Source organism: Mercenaria mercenaria, chromosome 3 (assembly GCF_021730395.1).
Source record: "Mercenaria mercenaria strain notata chromosome 3, MADL_Memer_1, whole genome shotgun sequence".
In the NCBI taxonomy this organism is placed as follows: Eukaryota; Metazoa; Mollusca; class Bivalvia; order Venerida; family Veneridae; genus Mercenaria; species Mercenaria mercenaria.
In genome coordinates, this window is record NC_069363.1 from 74,307,589 (window position 1) to 74,327,479 (window position 19,891).

Consider the following 19,891-nt stretch of genomic DNA (forward strand, 5'->3'; position numbering starts at 1 on the left):
ATCCCCAAGTTTCACATTTACTTATATAGGATCTTTTTTAATATTCCTGCTGAAAATACAAGGCCGAGGACTTTGATATTTGGTATGTAACATTGCCTAGTGTTCCTCTACCAAAATTGTTCAAATTATGCATCGGAAGTGAAAAGTGGACCCGACCGGGGCCCACAAGTTATGACTACTATTTAAAACAGACATTGCAACGGAAATTTTATAGGATGGTTATTATATACGTATATAGATGTGCCCTGGAAGGAACTTTGCTATGCTTAATTTTGGGAAAAACTATCTTTCACATAATCTTCAGATAATAAATTATGCAAACTTGTGTATTATCTCGATAATATATTCTGCCATTTCTAAATGCACTATTCGAGTCTGTGATCAGAAGAATGTCATAGAATCAAGTCTTTGCATCACAACACTATCATGTACCGTTTATCAGCCAGTCCTTGTACATTAAGGATGTAGTTTCGTTTTTGTTTCAAGCTTGGAGAGACAAACAAAAGAAGAAAAGGCACAGGTCATCTTATTCGTCTTAACTGTATATGGCATATTTTCACCCACTGTTCAAGCATTTCTGAAATTTTGTAATGAAGAAAATGGTGGTACTTCATAAAATATATATTATTCCACTTAATGTTGTAGGAATTTCAGGTCTTACAAGTTACTATGAATACAAGGTGATAGCAGTATTATTTAAGTATCAGTCTAGATCTAAATAAATCTAGAAAGAAAATTCTGCCGTTTAGATGTTATTTTTTTAACACATAAAAGCTTCTTAAGATGGAGTGACAAAAAGTTGGGCAACCGTGCTTCTGAAGTAGAATCTAGGCTTTTATTTAGATATTCATATTTCCTAGATAGCCCAATATATAATTCTATGTTGAAAATTATTTCAATTGTAGCTTATCATTATATATAGATCTATAAGTCAGAAAAATATCAGCACCAAACATGATCGACTTTAATAGCTAGCTTTATTTAAAAATACCGACCACTACCCCTTTCTAAATCCGACATCAATTTTATGCAAATGCCAGTCAAGAATAAAGGTGTGCTTTTTTCGCAACAAATAGAATCAAGTGATTCATTATTTGACATATTTTAATTATTTAGCATTATTTTTTTTTTTTTTTTTTTTTTTTTTTTTTTTTTTTTTGTGAAAAATTAAATATTCAAAGAAACATTTTTCAAAATGGCGGATATCCAGATTTCAGATTTATTTATAATCCATGGCATATACTATGCATGTGGATAAAACAAAGTGAAGTAATGAAACAGTCACAAATCAATATTGTACAAAATATTGTGCAAAATGTTGTATACAAAATGCGGTACAATGTCTGGACCAACCACACTAAAATAACCAAAGATGAAAGGGAGACAACTCAAAAACTACTTATGCAGAAATAATGACAAAGTATATTCCCCTAAATTTTGCCTATTAATTGACCTGAATACTTAATGTTCCCCCTTAGTATACTGCATATACACCTCAATAATGGGATGGGGAGGGGGGGGGGGGGGGGGGGGGGGGGGGAGAGGGGGTCCAAAACATTTACATGTTACATAATAGATCGAAAAAACAACGGTATGTTATAATTAAGTTCTACATAATCGTAACATACAATTTTATACCCAAAACTGAAGCATGTTAATACCATCTGTACGTGTTTACAAGTAAAGTAGTTACTCGAATCATAATTACTAGAAAACAATACTGAATCTGGTGAATGAGCTGTTTAAAATTTGACATTAAAATGTTACAAACCAGTGCTAATATAACAAGTAAACCCTTATCTTTACTATTCATGAGGTTATCAAGTTGATAAATATTAGGACGAGTAGTAAAAATATTGGAAATAAACTTCTTTCTAATGGGTTTGAAGTTACTGCATTCCAAAAGATAAAATTCATCACCTAGTACCTGCTTCGGACATAGGTGACAGACTCTTTGACTGCGCTCTATATATGCACGTGCCTACCTTTTTTCTATTGGCAACAAATGGTTCTTGGTTCTAAATTTACACAAATACTTACTTAAATTAGAAGGTAATATATCAAGATACTCATCAAAACCAAATTCTTTTTTATAAGTACGATAGACCAGTTGTTTTGAAACAATTAATATCCATGTACCTAGCATGAAAATATTTAGACATTCCAAATTCATCAAGTGTAACTTTTACAAAAGAAAACCAACAAGAAGTATGTGTACCATTCATTATGCAAATGGAAAATTGTATCGTACAACAATTTACAAATCTTGTCACTACCAGAATTAATTACTTTACACCAATAGCATAATACACGAGCCTTAACTTGTAATGCTAAAGGCTGAAAACCCAGCTCTCCATACATCATACAGTTAAAAGTTGTTGATTTCAAATCTAGAATCAATTTACAAAACCGAAATTGCTCTATTATACTTATCCGCTCCGTACCCCAAACCTCATTACCGTATAATAGTACTGGAACAACAACAGCATTAAACAAGTGTATCTGAATTGAAATAGGCAAGCTCGGTTTGCGGTTTTTCTGGATAACTGAAAACATGGCGCTACGTGCCTGGTCGGCTAGCTTTTTTTTATTTTTATCAAATTTACCATTGTAATTAAAAAGAATGCCCAAATACGAAAAATCATCAACAATTTCTAGCTGTTTACCCTTATACATAAAACTGAATGCCCTTTTGTTACGTTTAGCTTTACGAAATATAACTATTTTAGTTTTAGCTTCATTAACAAGTAAATCCCATATCTCACAATATTCAAACATAGCATTTAAAGCTTTCCGCAAATCCGTCTGACTTTCTGCAAATAAAAGAGTTTCATTTGCGTACAATAACAAAAATAGCCTTAAATATACATCAACAGTGTCATCCGATGACTGCGACTTTCAAAAGTTGCTTAATAGACATTTTGATTAAGCCTTCATATTTTGCAGACATGGACGAGTTAAATCATTCAAAAATATTGAAAATAACACAGATGACAAATTTTCACCTTGACGGACGCCAGTATGACTAATGGAAAAACTTGAGAAGTCATTATTAACCTTATAACACAGGATTTAGCTTTACTATACATAGTATCCTTAAAAACGCTCTAATCACACCCTATATATAACGTGATAGCGCGACACCACCATATAACATGACACCAGATCGGATAACGCGACACTCTGTGGAGTTTGTTGTCGATTAGAAGTAAGTATTTTCAATTTTTTCTTTACACAATGTGAATCAATGAAAAGCAGACCCTTACCAGGTTTCGAGGATAGAAAGAGGCATCTAAAGGAATAAAGGCAAAAAAGCATTGATCAAATGCTGGTGTCAGACAAAACATCTAATCTTCAAAAGTTTGTGTCAGTAAGAACCTTCCCTGGGAATTATGTGGTGTCAGACAGAACATTTTTGGTCTACCCATCCGACTTTAACACCTCGTATTTTCGAAAGTAATGGAGATTTCGCCGGGATATTTGGCAGACAAAGAGAGAGAATGTTTGGCTTTCTATTGAGGGTAATGTCAAGCTTGTTGCTTCAGAAATGAGAAAAAATCCTCGGTTCAATATCCAAAACAATGAAAATCTGGCCGTGGATTAGCCATCTGTATGATTATTTGGTGGTCTTTTTAATTCAGAAAACATTCCTTTAGATGCCTCTTTCTATCCTCGAAACCTGGTAAGAGTCTGCTTTTCATTGATTCACAATGTGTAAAGAAAAAATTGAAAATACTTACTTCTAATCGACAACAAACTCCGCAGAGTGTCGCGTTATCCGATCTGGTGTCATGTTATCTGGTGGTGTCGCGCTATCACGTTATAGGGTGTGTGATTGCCACTGTTTCAGCATAAGTTTTCATTTTTTCCCTGTGAACTTACACGTGGGACTTAACTTGGTGTCAAATGAATGTAAATTTCCGCATTTATTTTCTTTCGGTACCGCATTCATACCACAGGTTTGTTTTATTTTGTTTGTTGATCTAAATTTGTTTACATTTTCTAGCGCTGTCTGAAGTGTGACTTCAGACTGTGAACTGTCTCTTGCTCTAGTCAAACTAATTGTACGTTATCCACGATATTGTGATATGTTTTGCATAGGTCAATATCTTTCCTCCACGTACAACATAGAAAGTACCTTTTATGTGTTGAGCTTTCCGCGCTGTTTTCTGAACGGAAGGCTCAACACAGACAAGGTGATTTTTAAATCGCATTCTAACTAAATGTTTCCCCTGTATGATTTTTTTCCGTACAACAGAATGAAATAAATCTTTTTTTTTAATCAGCAAACCTGCAGGAATTTTGTTTTTAAACTGAAAGAATTGTGCCGCAAGCTGGGTTTGAACTTGCGACTAAAGGTTACCTGGCCAAAGCTGTATCACCCGCAGTACCGAAACTAAGTGAAATTTTTAAACATAGCTGTGTTGCACCTCAAATTATGCGACTGAAAACCTAAACTACAATGATAAACCCGTGTTTATAATTTGCTAGAAGACGGAATGGGCATTGGCAGTTGGCACAGAGGGTATGAACGTCGCAAGTGCACACCGTTTGGGGCGATTAGTAGAACCTAAAAGAGAAATGAAAACAACAAACTTTTTATAGATGGAAAATGTATCAAAGACTCATTTCCAGATTGGTACGATGTGTTAAGGTTCTTGTAAAGTCTTTTGAAACCTGCAATTGGGTGATTGTTTTTTGTTTTAGTGCTCTACGCCTTATAGGCCTTGGTTTATCATAAAAAATATACCAAACTGTTCATTATAAGCAGAAGGATCTCTCAAGACGGATTATTCTCTATTTAATAACACATTTTGTTCTATTTCACACGTTCTTGTTCAAAAGTATTTTAAATTTCCATTACTTTTATGATTATTTTGTGTCTAACATATTACTCCAGGTACTCCGGGAAGCTAAAGACTGAGCCGTGCCATGAGAAAACAAATATAGTGGGTTTGCGACCAGCATGGATCCAGACCAGCCTGCATATCCGCGCAGTCTGGTCAGGATCCATGCTGTTCGCTTTTAAAGCCTATTCGAACTGGAGAAATTGTTAGCGAACAGCATGGATCCCGACCAGACTGCGCGGATGCGTAGGCTGGTCTGGATCCATGCTGGTCGCAAACCCACTATGTCGGTTTTCTCATGGCACGGCTCATTAGTGTGACAAACCTTGTACATTTCAAATAAATGCAAAAAATGCAAAATGTACGTAAGTGAAAGTAGAGCTGTCAAAATGACAAAAAAACTGCGAAGATTCAGAACGTATTAAAGTTAACTGGAGTACCCAGATAAGAATGGTCGATACACAACAAAAACAAATTTAGAGAAAAAAAAATATGTTTGAAAAAACGTTTGATATTTCCTACAGAATAGAACGTGGTCAGTCGAAGTACCTGTGTTGTAAGACAACATACGAATTACCTTGAACAAGTTGACCTAAAGTTAAAGAAAGCATTTTGTACTTCATATAAACATTTCGGTATATAGTATAATAAATTAATGTTATAAATCTCACGGGTCTGTCAGGTATGATTTCCAAAATGAAAATTTACCCGAGGGATGGTCTCTTTAAGTACGGACAGGATGTAGTCCAAATAATTGTTCTCAGGAGTTGAATATCGTTATATTTTTTGACTGTTCGATATTCTTCAAGGAAGACAACGAGAAATATAGAACGGAATTAGGGCAAAAACTGCATTATGTTGTCATACATCCAATTTTGTGATTTATATTTTATGTATTTGTGATTTTCATGTTCACATGCTTCTTTCTGACATCACAGTTTGCATTGTTACATGATCATTTGCGCATCTTATGTTTACGTGTTCTTTTCTGACATCATAATATGCTGAACTGTTAAATTTTAATAACATGTTCACGTCTTTAATTATTGGTCTCTTGCATATCTTGCTTTCTGTCATGCTACAATGTGACATGAATGTATTAGCTTGTGCTAAACGTAGACACTCCTTCACCGTGTTTTATGTTGAATTCTGTGAAACGAAGCATAAATGTGAGGATGGCACGTGGGTCCCCCACCTAGATGTTTTCAAACAGAAATGATGAATTCTGTGCGCGTTTTAAGGATTTTAGACAATGAAGATATAAGGATTGTTTTTCTTTTTTGGTTGGAAAAGGAAACTATTTGGTCGCATCATAACATAACGATTTTTTTTTTTTGAAAGACCTGAATATTTTTTTTTTGTCATTTGCCGTAAATTCAAAACCTGAGATAAATATTTTACATTCAGCGTTTCACTCATTTTTTTTCACATCTGATCACTTGACCGTAACCGTTATGGTAGATATTGTCTTTCTGGGAATGACACATGGCTATTTGTTGATTTTGTACGTGTTAAGTTTTCGCAAAATCTGGCCAGGCCCTGTCAAGAATTGGGCTTATGGGGCAAGTCAATTTAAACATATGACATTTGAAACATATCTTGGCTTGTATTATTGTTCCTTCTCTTGAAAAAGGAACAGTTAGGGTTGTTAAGTCACACTTAACTGAGCAATGACCTCGAAAGCTGTTGTCGTTACAAGCTGGCCAATCAAACTCCGTGACCTTAGAAATAACCACTAACGTTAAAATTATTTTTTCCTAATTGAGGCGACTTTCTGACTGAATGCGCTCCGTGGATTACATAATTATTACTAAACCCGAGGATGATTAATTGATTCTTTTATTTCCTTTTTTCTTGAAGAGCATAACATTTGTATACAAACAGGTAGACATATATCAGCAAATTTGCATGTAAATAACTGAATATTATCGTTACAGTCCATAAAATAAACAAACGTGTTTGTAAACATTGACGTATCCAAACAGAAGGGGAAAAAACATTTTATAGAAATATTTTGATGGCAAAATACAATACATATTGTAGCCCTGAACAACCTATAAACCGGGCCAGTCTATTTTATAAGTGTAACAACACGGTTTGTCCGTTTAAACGAGCTGTATACCGTCAATGTGTGAAAATAAACCCCGTTGCGACAATGTATAGATATACTTTGACCTTCAAAAATGACCTTTGGGCGGGTTCATTAACTAAGGTGGATCTGGTATTCGGATGATCTCGGCTGATGATTTACTAAGAAATAGGTATATAATGTAAGAAATTAACGGAGTTGCGATCGAAGACTGCACAGTGTATTGGTTAGTGTGATTGCCCCTGATACATGGCATGCATGCAACCCGTGAGTTCGAACCCCAACAGAATTTCTTTTTATTGTATTATGTATTATAATTCAAAAAGAACGTATCATATTTTATTGACTGTACTTTAACATTTACTGTTTTGAATTATTTTTCCTCATTTTTTCCCCATTCGTTTCTTTTATATTTTTTTTCTCTCAAAATTTATTTCATATCAGAAAAAAATATTACATTGTGTATCTCAATTCACAAACAAGGTTAATCCTCAGATTCGCTGGCAGTGTCGATTTCTGAATCGTCCGTTGAATCATCAACGTTAATAACGACTTTCGTGATCGTGAAGAAATCTGGACATTATACAATGTTGTTATCAAAAAAGAAAAGAAAGAGACATACTTTTCCGGGATTCGAACCCACACCTACATCTTAGACATTGTATGCGACGTTCACTCTAACCTACTGCGCCAACGTTACAAGTTTAGTACGTCCCATTAGTTGGTGTCTTTTATGTGTAGCGGTTCTCTTATCGGGTGGCCTCTGTAGCTCAAATGGTAGAGCGTTGGCACGGTAAGCCGAAGGTCCGAGGTTGGAATCCCGGTCGAGGCTGCACATTTTACCTGAGACTGTTACATTTGTGGGCTCGTCCGGGATGTTCTCCCTTGGAGCCCATGCGGGGCGAAGCAGTTTGGCTGTGGTGAGCATCTGAATTCGGTTAACAGTCTGCGGCAGACATTGGCCAGGAGTGCCAATGTCTCGCAAATAAGAGGGAAGGTGTGTAGCGGTTCTCGTTAGCTCAACTGGTAGGTAAGTCGAAGGTCCGAGGTTCGAATCCCGTCAGACTGCACATTTTTCCTGAAACTGTTACATATGTTGTATATGTATTCAGTAAATTATAGCACCCATTTACATAGATTAGATCTAGTTCAATATTAACTCCCTTGGGCCGAAATGCGACTATAGGCGTTATATTTTCTACCCCTGTAGCGTCGATATGCGACTATACGCGCGTTATCAGGACTCCCCAGGACGGCGATTGACGAGTTTAGTCGCGGCACCGAGATCATGATGATTGCGATAAGTACTTGTTAATTTTTGATAATCTTGACAAAAGCAAAATTACTTTGCATACTGGCTATTATTTCTTTGATGTAATAATTACTAGTTGTGCTAATAATTAGTTCCCTTGTTAAAATGGCCCCCAATTTTAATTTGCCACGCCAATATGTGGCAAAAACAGCAAGTACTTCTGTACACGCTATCTTAAATTTCTTTCGCAAAAGTAAAGTACTTCAAATTCTCATGCACGCCATACTTTTCAATTTGATTTTATGCCACCAACAAAGCAGCAGTCAATATTAAAAACTTAACTTTCCCATGGGAAATGCTATTTTCCCATAGGAATGCGGTCTTTTCCCATGGGAAATCAACTTTCCCATGGGAAGAACATGTGATAATTTTCCCCATGGGAAAGTGGAATTCCCATGGGAATTTTCCATGGGAAATATATTTGTTTCTTAAAATGATAAATCATTATCTTTTAAACTTATTCTACACCAGGCACATCATAACATGACTTTGGAAAAAGTATTTTGTCATTTTATTATTTTACAGATTTTCCCATGGGAAACCATTCCCATATTTTGGCCATGGGAGGACGTTCCTATGGGAATCATTTCCTATGGGAAATATTTCCAATGGGAAGACTTTTAAATTATTCCCATTGGAAATATTTCCTATGGGATATATTTCCATGGGAAATATTTCCGACGGGAATAAATTCCGGTGGGAATATTTAATATAAAATAAGACATGTGTATAATTTTCCACAAAAACACTTTATAAGAAACTGAATATTCTAAACTGAATAATACCTTTTTAGATATGGAAGTCGTCGATACTATCGTTTAAATTGGCATCAAATGGGAAATAGAGTATGGTCATGTGTCTTCTACAGGCGATATTTCTTTTCACATTTAAGTTTTTACTTAGAGTTAAGTTGAAATCACCACAAAGTTAAGTAAAATCTTAAACTTAATTCAAAACTTATACTTAAGATGCTTTATGAATACGGCCCCTGGAGTTACTACTCATACTAACCCTAATAATGCTGGACACGTTTGAGTCTACCTTTGCGGCCAGTGTAAATCATGATCAACTTGCAAATCCGTGCAGTCTGATCATGATCTGCACTGTTCGCCATTCAGTCGGTATCCTTTTCTAAGCACCCCCTTTAACAGTTAATTGTACGGTCCAAACTGAAAGATGGACAAATTCATTTTATAGAAATTCAGCAGGGTAAGGGCTAAAATAGAGTTTAATATTCTCTCTCTTCTTTATACGTTATAATGTCAAAAAATCTCCAAAGTGAACAAAACAAACACTAGCTTTAATTTAAATCCCAAAGTGAAAAAAGTGTTCATTATTCGTTCTGTCTCATGACGCTACTTGATCAAATAGCTCCTGCGCTGGTACTAGAGTGGTTTTCTAATCATATTCATTATGCGTATTTCCCATAACCCCTTTTTGTCTTTAGCATACAATAAAAACACTGTGAAACTACAAAAAAACCCCCAAAAAAACAACTTTCATAGGCACTATTGAGTATCATCCTTCATCAAACTCCTGTTCAAATTATTTTGATCGTAGTAGTGGCCGAGTCTGCTCTGTGACAGGGTCGTGCAACAGCACAATCAGTCACGATTGTACGAAAGACCGGTGGTGACTTCGAACTTCATACTTCACAGTTCAAACTTCCCACTTCACACTTCATATATATAATGCTTAATACACATACAAATAATAGGAAAGTCTGAAGTGTGAAATTTGAAGTGTGAAATGTGAAGTCTGAAGTCAGAAGTTTGAAGTGTGAAGTTTGAAGTGTGAAGTTTGAAGTCTTAAGTTTAAAGTGTGAAGTGTGAAGTCTGAAGTTTGAAGCGTGAAGTCTGAAGTCTGAAGTTTGAAGTGTGAAGTGTGAAGTCTGAATTTTGAAGTCTGAAGTTTGAAGTGTGAAGTTTGAAGTGTGAAGTGTGAAGTTTGAAGTGTGAAGTCTTTTTCGGGCGTTTTTTATCTATTTTTAAAATAACCTGGAATTACCGAGATTGGGCATAATGAAGTTGAATAATGATTATGGCTGAGTTACTTCTGACTCCAGAGGCGTAATTTGAAAGAATATCGTAGAGTATAATATACTGTAAGAGAAGAAGATATTAAAAAGGTTTTCCTTTATAAGTCCGTTTAAAAGTACTGTCCCTCGGATGGGATAATTTTGAATCCAGTGGCATAATTTGAATACCTTCAATACTAGAAAAGGGGCCTCCGTGGCCGAGTGCTTAAGGTCGCTGACTTCAAATCACTTGCCCCTCATCGATGTGGGTTCGAGCCTCACTCGGGGCGTTGAATTCTTCATGTGAGGATGCCATCCAGCTGGCTTACGGAATGTCGGTGGTTCTACCCAGGTGCCCGCTCGTGATGAAATAATGCACGGAGGGGCACCTTGGGTCTTCCTCCACCATCAAAGCTGGAAAGTCGCCATATGACCGATAATTGTGTCGGTGCGACGTTAAACCCAACCAGATTCAATACTAGAAGACCGCTAGGTAATGCCACACACCATATATCTTTCTATGCCTTTCTGTTTTACACATGAAGATTTTTAAACATATTTTTCCTTTCGTTTATTATGGCAACCACATTTCTGCATTGAATGAAATTGTTTTAGCAATTTGTTTGTGCGTCACCCATGTATCATTCCCGTGAGATTGTTTAAAAAATTATCCCAATAGTTTTTCTCACGAAGATTTTGAACAGACGGACGACAGACAGTGAATTTCCCCTTATTTTTCGAATATCAACAAGTGATATAATCTAAACCCGAAAAGTCGTTTATTTTCCTAGAACATTCAAAATGTACACAATCAATAATACTTAAAACTCAAATAAGAAATGGCATACACATCTATGCCAATACACAATAAGCAGATGACGTCAAGTCACGTGATGTTTAATCTACGAAGTGCGAAGCGTGCAGTGAAGTGTGAAGTTTGAAGTGTGAAGTTTGAAGTCACTACCGGTCTTTCGTACGATTGAAACAAATCCATATTAATGCTGGTTTGCTGTCATTATTACATATCAAAATATAAGTATTTATATTTATACGCAGATGGTGTACTGAATTAAATCTAAATAAAAAGAAATTGCTGATTTAAAATCTGTTAAATATGTGTTGCTATTGTAATCTGAAACATACTTATTTCGTTCGCAAAAGTACTACGTTTGTAGTGTGCGGTCAGTTTTTTATCTCTAAATAACACGGAGTACTTTTTTTCGGAGATAACATATTATTATTTGTATTTAAAAAAAAAATATAATTCTAAATATTTACGCCCAATAAAGAATCAATGCATTCCTAATATCGAGGCTTCACAATCAGTCTTGAGTTCTTACATATTTATAAGAAATGAAGCTCAGCAAAATCGGCCGAGTTCTGGTAGCGACAAAATGCGTTGCAAGGGTCATAATTATGATTAGTTAAGGATCATTGGCAAGCCTGTTTCACTAAGTAAATTGTGGTGAACTGTTGTGTCAGGTTCCTTCAGTATTTCTCGATGTATGTCAAAGATAGAGTTGCTTTGACCTCTCTCACGTATGTTCCAATGGCCCTGTCGGACTGAATCTAGCGTCGTCAAAAGGCGAAGTTCGGATGAGCGACTAAGTTCCATCATGACTCTCTTTAAAATAATATTGTCCATTCGTCACAAAATATTCTTTTTGTAAATCATGAGATTATTATTAATACAGTTTTGCGTTGGTTGTGTATATATCCAACGTCTTTTGGTACTATATTTTTGTAAACTACCAAACTGCGTTGAGTGAAATGCAGTTTGGTAGTGACTACCAAAACTCGGCCAAATTTCGGTAGCGACAACCAAAATGCGTTGCTACCATTTTGAGGTGCAATAATATAAATGTCTGTATAACTATGCGGTAATGTAAATGAATTAAAAAGGCGATCTCCGCTGTGTTTCGTTCATACTGTATTTGTAAGAGTAAAATAATGCCGTCGGCCAGAGATCCTTCTTAAAATGAAGAAAATATTTATTTATTATCATACTGATTCAGAAATATCAGTTCCGTCGCATGATGATTCCGACGATGCGATTCAATTATTAGACAAATGAATGGTCGGAAAATTTTAAGTTTTAGAAGGCTTAAATATTGGTACACTTGCATCACATACAATACAAATGGATAAAAAATAACACAACAAAGGATGTTTCATAAAATACAAAAAAAAAATATATATATATATATATATATATATATATATATATATATATATATATATGTGTGTGTGTAAATAAACGCATGTTTGTAAATTTAATAATTATTCAAAGATGGATGTAAATATTACAACTTAACTGTCTCAGCGCGTGACACACAACATTTGTTTACATGTTTAGAAATATAAACCATCGATATTCACACAAAAACGGGTGTAAATTTCGCGTAACGCTGATGTAAATATTCATTGTTAATGATGCATTTCTATTTATGGGAATTTAATGTTCAAATATCTATTAAACGCAGAAGGTGTGTTAAAATTGTGAATATTTCGAAGTGAAAATTTTGTTCTGTTTGGATATAAGCTACGGACGAAATTGGATATAAAAAATATTTGTTCAAACTTCGAATATTTTGTAAGTATATTTCATTTTACACCTATTAAGTTAATAATGTTTCCCTGCATGATTTCAACTGATTGTATGCAGGTGCGCCGCAGCAGGTGCGTTACGATATCGGCTTCAGGGAGTTAAAAGTACATTTACATCCGAATGCACAACGAATGGTACATAACTGACCGGGTCAACGTGTATAGCTGGGGTATTCTTATTGACGTATTTACTCAACTGAAAATGGTAACGGATTTACTTCATTGTTGGATTTAACAATTTATGTTAGCGTATATACTTACTTGACATTGTTAGGCAGTATAAAACAAAATACTTCTTTTCCAGTGCAAAATGTACACCCCCACCCCTCCCCCGGGGCGCTTAAAATAGTAAGGTTTCTTGTTTAACGCGGGTAGTCGACAACTTATTTCCAGCCGAGCCCACTGCAGGCGTCATTACCTCCCCAACATCTTGTCTACAGACACAACTGGAATTCAATCCGGGTTCGGGAATCGAACTCTGATTGGTCGGAGAATCGAACCCGGATTGCTGACGTTGTAGTCCAACCTGCTAACCACTGCGCCACCGACTTCCTGATTAAACGGGGGTGGGGGATACGGAATATCAATAAGGTAGCATGGTCTTGTCCTTGTGTCCGACCCTTGGGTACCACACACTGATGACCAATATTTAAAACAGATATTGCAACCAAATTTCACAAGATGGTTAATGATATATTTATATAGATGTTCCCTAGAAGGAACTTTTGCTATGCTTTAACTTGTAAAATACTTTAAATTAAGTTAAAGCCTATTGTACAATGTTTTAATATTATTAAATACTAAAATACATTAAAATCAGCTTTTTTACTTGATATGAAAATTATACTTAAAAATAAACTAATCTGTAGTTAGATTGGTTTGAAAACAAATTCCCCATTTTGACCCTCATCTGTGGACTGTGCGGCTAAGTAGCGTGTTTAAATGTACATGTACGACTAGCATCTACTCCGCATAATCTAGGTCAGTTTATTTTCTGAAAACCAAAACAAAATGTACATGTGCACAGTGCAGAGCTCTGCGCGTCATAGAGCTAGTGTAATAAATTATGCCATGTGCAATCTTGGATTTATAAACTAAATATTGGCAAAATCTTTCCATCTGATTTTCATTCCAGCATTGTAAGTATGGATATTTTAGTAAAAATTTTGGTAATATTTGAAATAGAAATTTACAGGATCTATGATTACTGATTAGGATTGCTAGATCTAATCACAGGCAATCGGCATGTGACTTTGTCCCCTTATGAATGATGGACCCCCCACCCTGTTCTCTACAACCCAGATCCCAAACATAATAACAGAAAAACACATTTCCAAAAAAAAAAAAATGCTATATATAAAAAAATAAAGGTATGGTACTTTACGGCCAAACATTAAGGAAAAAATGGAATGGCCTCAGTAACGATCTCACTGCGTACACAATTTTCGGTCGATTTTTGAAAATCTGGTCTTAATCAACGCATAAAGCATAAATCTTAACGGTAAAGATGCACTTTTGGTCTCAAGGCTGCATCATTTTGATGCAGCGAGACGCTATTCTTTGACAAAATCATCTCGTACACGATGTGACCTAACCCGTATATTTCTCGGACCAATAGACAAGTCAATGGCAGCCACTATTCCCTTCGTTATTTCCAAGCACAATCGTGGCCAGCCTTTAGAAACATAAATAATTAGTCGCTTACCTATAATTACTTCGTCCAGTTTCCGTCAATAACGATGCATCCAGTCAATTTCCCAACGCTGTTTTTCTCTCAAAACATCAGCTGCCATGTTTATACCAGCTCACGTGGAGAACACACCTCCAGAATCGACCAATCGCAAAAAGGCTACGTAGTAAAAACCAGTTCCGGGTCGCCGTATAAACATGGCAGCTGATGTTTTGAAAGAAATTTCCCAACGCTGGATGCATCGTTATTAACGGAAACTGGACGAAGTAATTATAGGTAAGCGACTAATTATTTATGTTTCTAAAGGCTGGCCACGATTGTGCTTGGAAATAACGAAGGGAATAGGTGGCTGCCATTGACTTGTCTATTGGCCCGAGAAATATACGGGTTAGGTCACATCGTGTACGAGATGATTTTGTCAAAGAATAGCGTCTCGCTGCATCAAAATGATGCAGCCTTGAGACCAAAGTGCATCTTTACCGTTAAGATTTATGCTTTATGCGTTGATTAAGACCAGATTTTCAAAAATCGACCGAAAATTGTGTACGCAGTGAGATCGTTACTGAGGCCATTCCATTTTTTCCTTAATGTTTGGCCGTAAAGTACCATACCTTTATTTTTTTTATATATAGCATTTTTTTTTTTTTTTTTTTGGAAATGTGTTTTTCTGTTATTATGTTTGGGATCTGGGTTGTAGAGAACAGGGTGGGGGGTCCATCATTCATAAGGGGACAAAGTCACATGCCGATTGCCTGTGGATCTAATAATTTAATTCATAATAAAACGATATGAACGAAATTAGAATGGAATGTAATGGTCTTCCGTTTTGAAAATCGTTCGGTTGTAACAACGGAAAATCATATTGTTTGTTATTACGTTTTGTTATTTAACTGTGAATGATGATATTTCTTCTTGTATTGGAAACGGAATGGAAACTGAATAGAAAATAAGAAACTACATCACCGTGTTGTTTGAATACATAGACATAGAAAAGTTAATACTCGTTAGTAAACTTTACAAAAAGCATAGTATATCTAATCATTTGCATTGAATAGAATATATTGAAATATGATCACTGTCGGTTTAAATCAGACTTCGCACTGTGAATTACAGTACGATGTATGATCAATCTATATTGTTGATACAAATGTCACTAGTGCGTACAAGCACCTATTTTTTCCTATTAGTCATGGATAAACGTTGTAAGTCGGAAGTGTAGTTATCTTATTCAACATCCTTTTATTCTTATATTCGTCTTTTTTTTTATTTCATGGATGATTTTACGGAACAAATCGAAGATGTAAAAATGTATTCGACACAGTATTTTGTCAAATTTTGTATCCCATGTATGAAATAAAATGTGTTTTCAGTTTCATGTCATAGTAGGCTAGAGGAAGGTGACATGTGTTTAAATACGAATCTTGGTATTTTGGTATTGTTGGGATGTTTAATTTTATGGTATTTAATATTAGAATAATGTTTATACATAAAAATAGCGGAAATAACTTCTAGCAAATGCAAAAATCTTGCAAAAGATCTATTTAGTTTTTAGTAAGTCAATTATATTTTTTGTATAAAGGCACCTATATTTATATTCACAAATATTTTGTCCCAGAGCTTAGGAAACATTAATTTTGGGAGGTATTTGTGAGGGGTGTCTGTTTCTGGCTGAAAAAATACTTCCTTTATCCTTCGGCATATAGGCCTAATTGTCAAAACATGCGCGTGCCAGTTTTTAATCTTTCTATAAGACTTTTTTGTTATAGTGTCGACCTATTGAATGGACCCGTCAAATTTGGACTATGAGACATATTTTCTCTGTGCGCATTACCTCCCGAATCCTATCCTTGTAGGTCAGGTGGCCTGACGGGATTCGAACTTCGATCTCCCACTCTGAAGGCGGACGCTTTGCCAAAGGAGACGCAAACTTTGTACGTGTGTTCACAGGGTGAATTATCCAATTTATTTGACCTGTCAAAATGGACCCGGCTTTTTATATTCTGTTCGAGCCTATATAAGATTAACGTGAAAGCCGGGAACATGTTTTGACAGGTCAATTAAATAGTACAATATCTTAGTAAATATAGATGTAGCGATTTCTCTCCCTCTCTCAATTTTAACCGCCTCGGTAGTAGAGCGCCCGCTTTGAGTGCGGGAGGTTGTGGGTTCGATCCCCGGCTGCGTCATACCAAAAACATAAAAAATGGTACGAGCAGCTTCCTCGCTTGGCGCTCAGCATTAAGGGGATAGTGCTAGGACTGGTCAGCCCGGTGTCAGTATAATGTGACTGGGTGGGGTATCATGCCACGTGTCTACGGCGTGATATTCCAGTGAGGCAACCCTATAAAGTTGGGCATTGTCTTCACTGCTACAGGTAGACACCGTCGTTTATATAACTAAAAAATTGTTGAAAAAGATGTTAAACCCGAACACACACTCTCTCTCAATTTATCTATCTTGATTCGCAATCGAGAATGAATAAATAAATGATAACAATGTTGTATTTTCAGTTGTATTAGCATATTTTATACAAAATTTCATGATCCTTTTTGGGGCTAAAATTGTGGCAGTGACTTTTCAATAGCATACCTCAAGGGATATATACTGAACAGCAAAAGAAACTATCCAGTTTTATAACTGGGGTATATTATTTTCAAAAACTTTAATTTATAAATCACTTGTGTTTTTCATATCACATTACACTTGAAGAACTTCACGTGTAAAATTTTAAAAAATCAATCAAACGTGAAGTCAGTAGTCCCACAAGAGCCGTTTTACACGAAATTCACGTGCGCCTGTAATTAACAATGTTCTTTGTGAATTCACGACTGAATCAAATTTAGCGCGAGCGCCCACTGGGATGTTACAATGCAGCTGACGCGCTGAAGATATGGACCACTGACTTCACGGTTGATTGATTTTTTAAAAAAATTATCACGTGAAGATCTTCAAGTGTAATTTTGGTATAAAGGAACAATTCAAAATTGAAAGATTATTTTTTTATTTCAAAATATACCAGTTATACATCTGGATAGTTTCTTTTGCTGTTCAGTATATTTACCATCACATATTTAAAAAGCGCCTGTCATCCTTCTTACAGCAGCATGACGTAGTTTAATTTTTACGTCGCTGTAAATACCACATTCTAGCATAAAAATGCTGTCCTTGTTACATTTCGGGGGTCTTTTAACAGGAAAGTAAAGAGATTTTCGCGCTCACATCCTGTTATGTCACCTTTTTTACATAGGCGTGTTCCGTGGCAAATAAACGTATTTTAAAAAGCTCCGAAATGGGTAACTCAAAAGGGAATGACATCAACGTGAAAAAACAACGTAGACATGGAAATTCAATGACGTTGAGGGACTGTACTGAATACTATTTACTTTGTTTTAAACGTGTGTTATGCTAGTTAGCGTATTTTCTTTTCGTGTTATAAAGTTTAGATTTCAATTAACCCTTGCCGGGCCTCCGCATAAACCAGCGCGTGCGATGACGTCACGTCACCCGCAAGACAAAATATTTGCTATTTAGATTACACAACTTAAGGGAAGGAGAACTTTTTTTCTACTCACCTCAACTTGTTGTTTTTGTCGACTTTGTTGCTAACGCAAGTGCTTGTGATGACAAAGATGCTTTCTCAAGCATCTGGCTCGAAAAAAAGCTTTAAAGTGGGTGGCCGAATATTTACGACTCGAACCAGTATAGATTCTATATACAAATGTATGAGGATAGGCTAAGACTACGGAAGTGTTTATGAGCATGAAATTTACGTTACAACATGCTTAAAGTTAATCAAAAAATCCTTAATGAAAAAGGCAATGATGAAAAAAAATGGCGTTTAATTTGCCATGTTTTGAGCATTCGAGAATGACAACGATATTTCCTCCATGAAATTGGTTGTATACTGGGTTCATCATTATATATTGTATGAATACAAGAAATACAAGATACATTTCCCGGCCGAATCTCTCGCTTGAACACAAGCGTATGTGGTACATATTACGGCAAAGCAATCACTGCCTCGTCTGAAACATCTAATTTACAATTAACTAATATATTTAGTATGCTTCTTCCTTTAATTCCATGTAAATAGCATCAAACAAGCTGTTTAAATGGTTAAATCATGGTGAATGTCAATGTAACTAAGTTTTCCTTCTGCAGTCATCAAAATACAAACTTAATTTGGTCAAATGGGGAATTTTTGGATGATAATTGGGAAAAAAAGATTGCATTTTTCAATTGGGAAAAGGTCCTTTTATGGGTACTTTATAAAGAAAGAAAAAAAATCGCTGAGTAGATAGTGTGATGAGCAGCGGTACAAGAGAGGGCGTAGCAGCGTTTTTATGAGTTACCACATCTACACGGTCTGTCAGTGATCTTCATCGTTTTGGCGTGTGGAGCCAAAGTAGCGATGAACGCCGCTTACCAGTCTTGGCATGAAAAACAAAGCATATTTGCTAAATATTACATGAAAATTTTGGATAATAACGGAGTTGCCTCAGTTCAGTGTTACACGTAAAATATAGGTGCTTTATATTTTGATGAAATCGTGTTTTTCAAGAGAAGGAACACTTGGGGTGGGTAAGTCACACTTGACTGAGCAATGACCTCAAAAGCTGTTGTCGTTACAAGCTGGTCAATCAAACTCCGTGACCTTAGAAATAACCTCTGACGTTAAACTTGTTCTGTCCTAATTGAGGCGACTCTCTGACTGAACGCGCTCCGTCGATTACATATTACTAAACCCGAGGGTGATTGATTGATTCTTTCATTTCCTCTATTCTTGAAAAGCATAACATGTGTACAAACAGGTAGACATATATCAGCAAATTTACCTGTAAATAACTGAATATTATCGTTACCTTCGAACGCATGGTCAATATGTGAAAATAAACCCCATTGCGACCCTCCTATTATGCGCATCAAATTCACGCACCGAATGTAACACTACTGACTGGGTCAATGTGTTTAGTTTAGCCAGTGTAATTCTTATTGCCGTATTTACTCAACTGAAAGTGGTAACGGATTTACCTTCTTGTTGGATTTAACAATTTATGTCAGCGTAAATACTTACTTGACATTGTTAGGCAGTATATAAAACAACATAGTTATTTTCCAGAATTTTAGTGTTTTTTTTTTTTAGTTTTATTTAAAGCACCCTTGGTGTAAAATGTAACGCCCCCAGTGGCGCTTAAAAATAAGTAAGTTTCTTGTTTTATAACGTGGGTAGTCGACAACATTTCCAGCCGAGTCCACTGCAGGCGTCATATTTACGGATACTGTTGGAAAGAGTACCAATTAAAGTAAATGACCCAGCACTGAACACTAG

At 35.8% G+C, this 19,891-nt stretch overlaps 1 protein-coding gene across 1 annotated transcript in view; it reads left to right on the forward strand.

The window, feature by feature from the left end:
- Window positions 1–12,659: 12,659 nt before the first annotated feature.
- Window positions 12,660–19,891, forward strand: part of LOC128555929 (nuclear GTPase SLIP-GC-like) — a 58,384-nt gene continuing 51,152 nt past the window's right edge. Inside the window, exon 1 of the mRNA XM_053539754.1 lies at window positions 12,660–12,858. The gene's annotated coding sequence lies outside the window, so the exon portion shown is untranslated. The remainder of the gene's footprint in view (window positions 12,859–19,891) is intronic.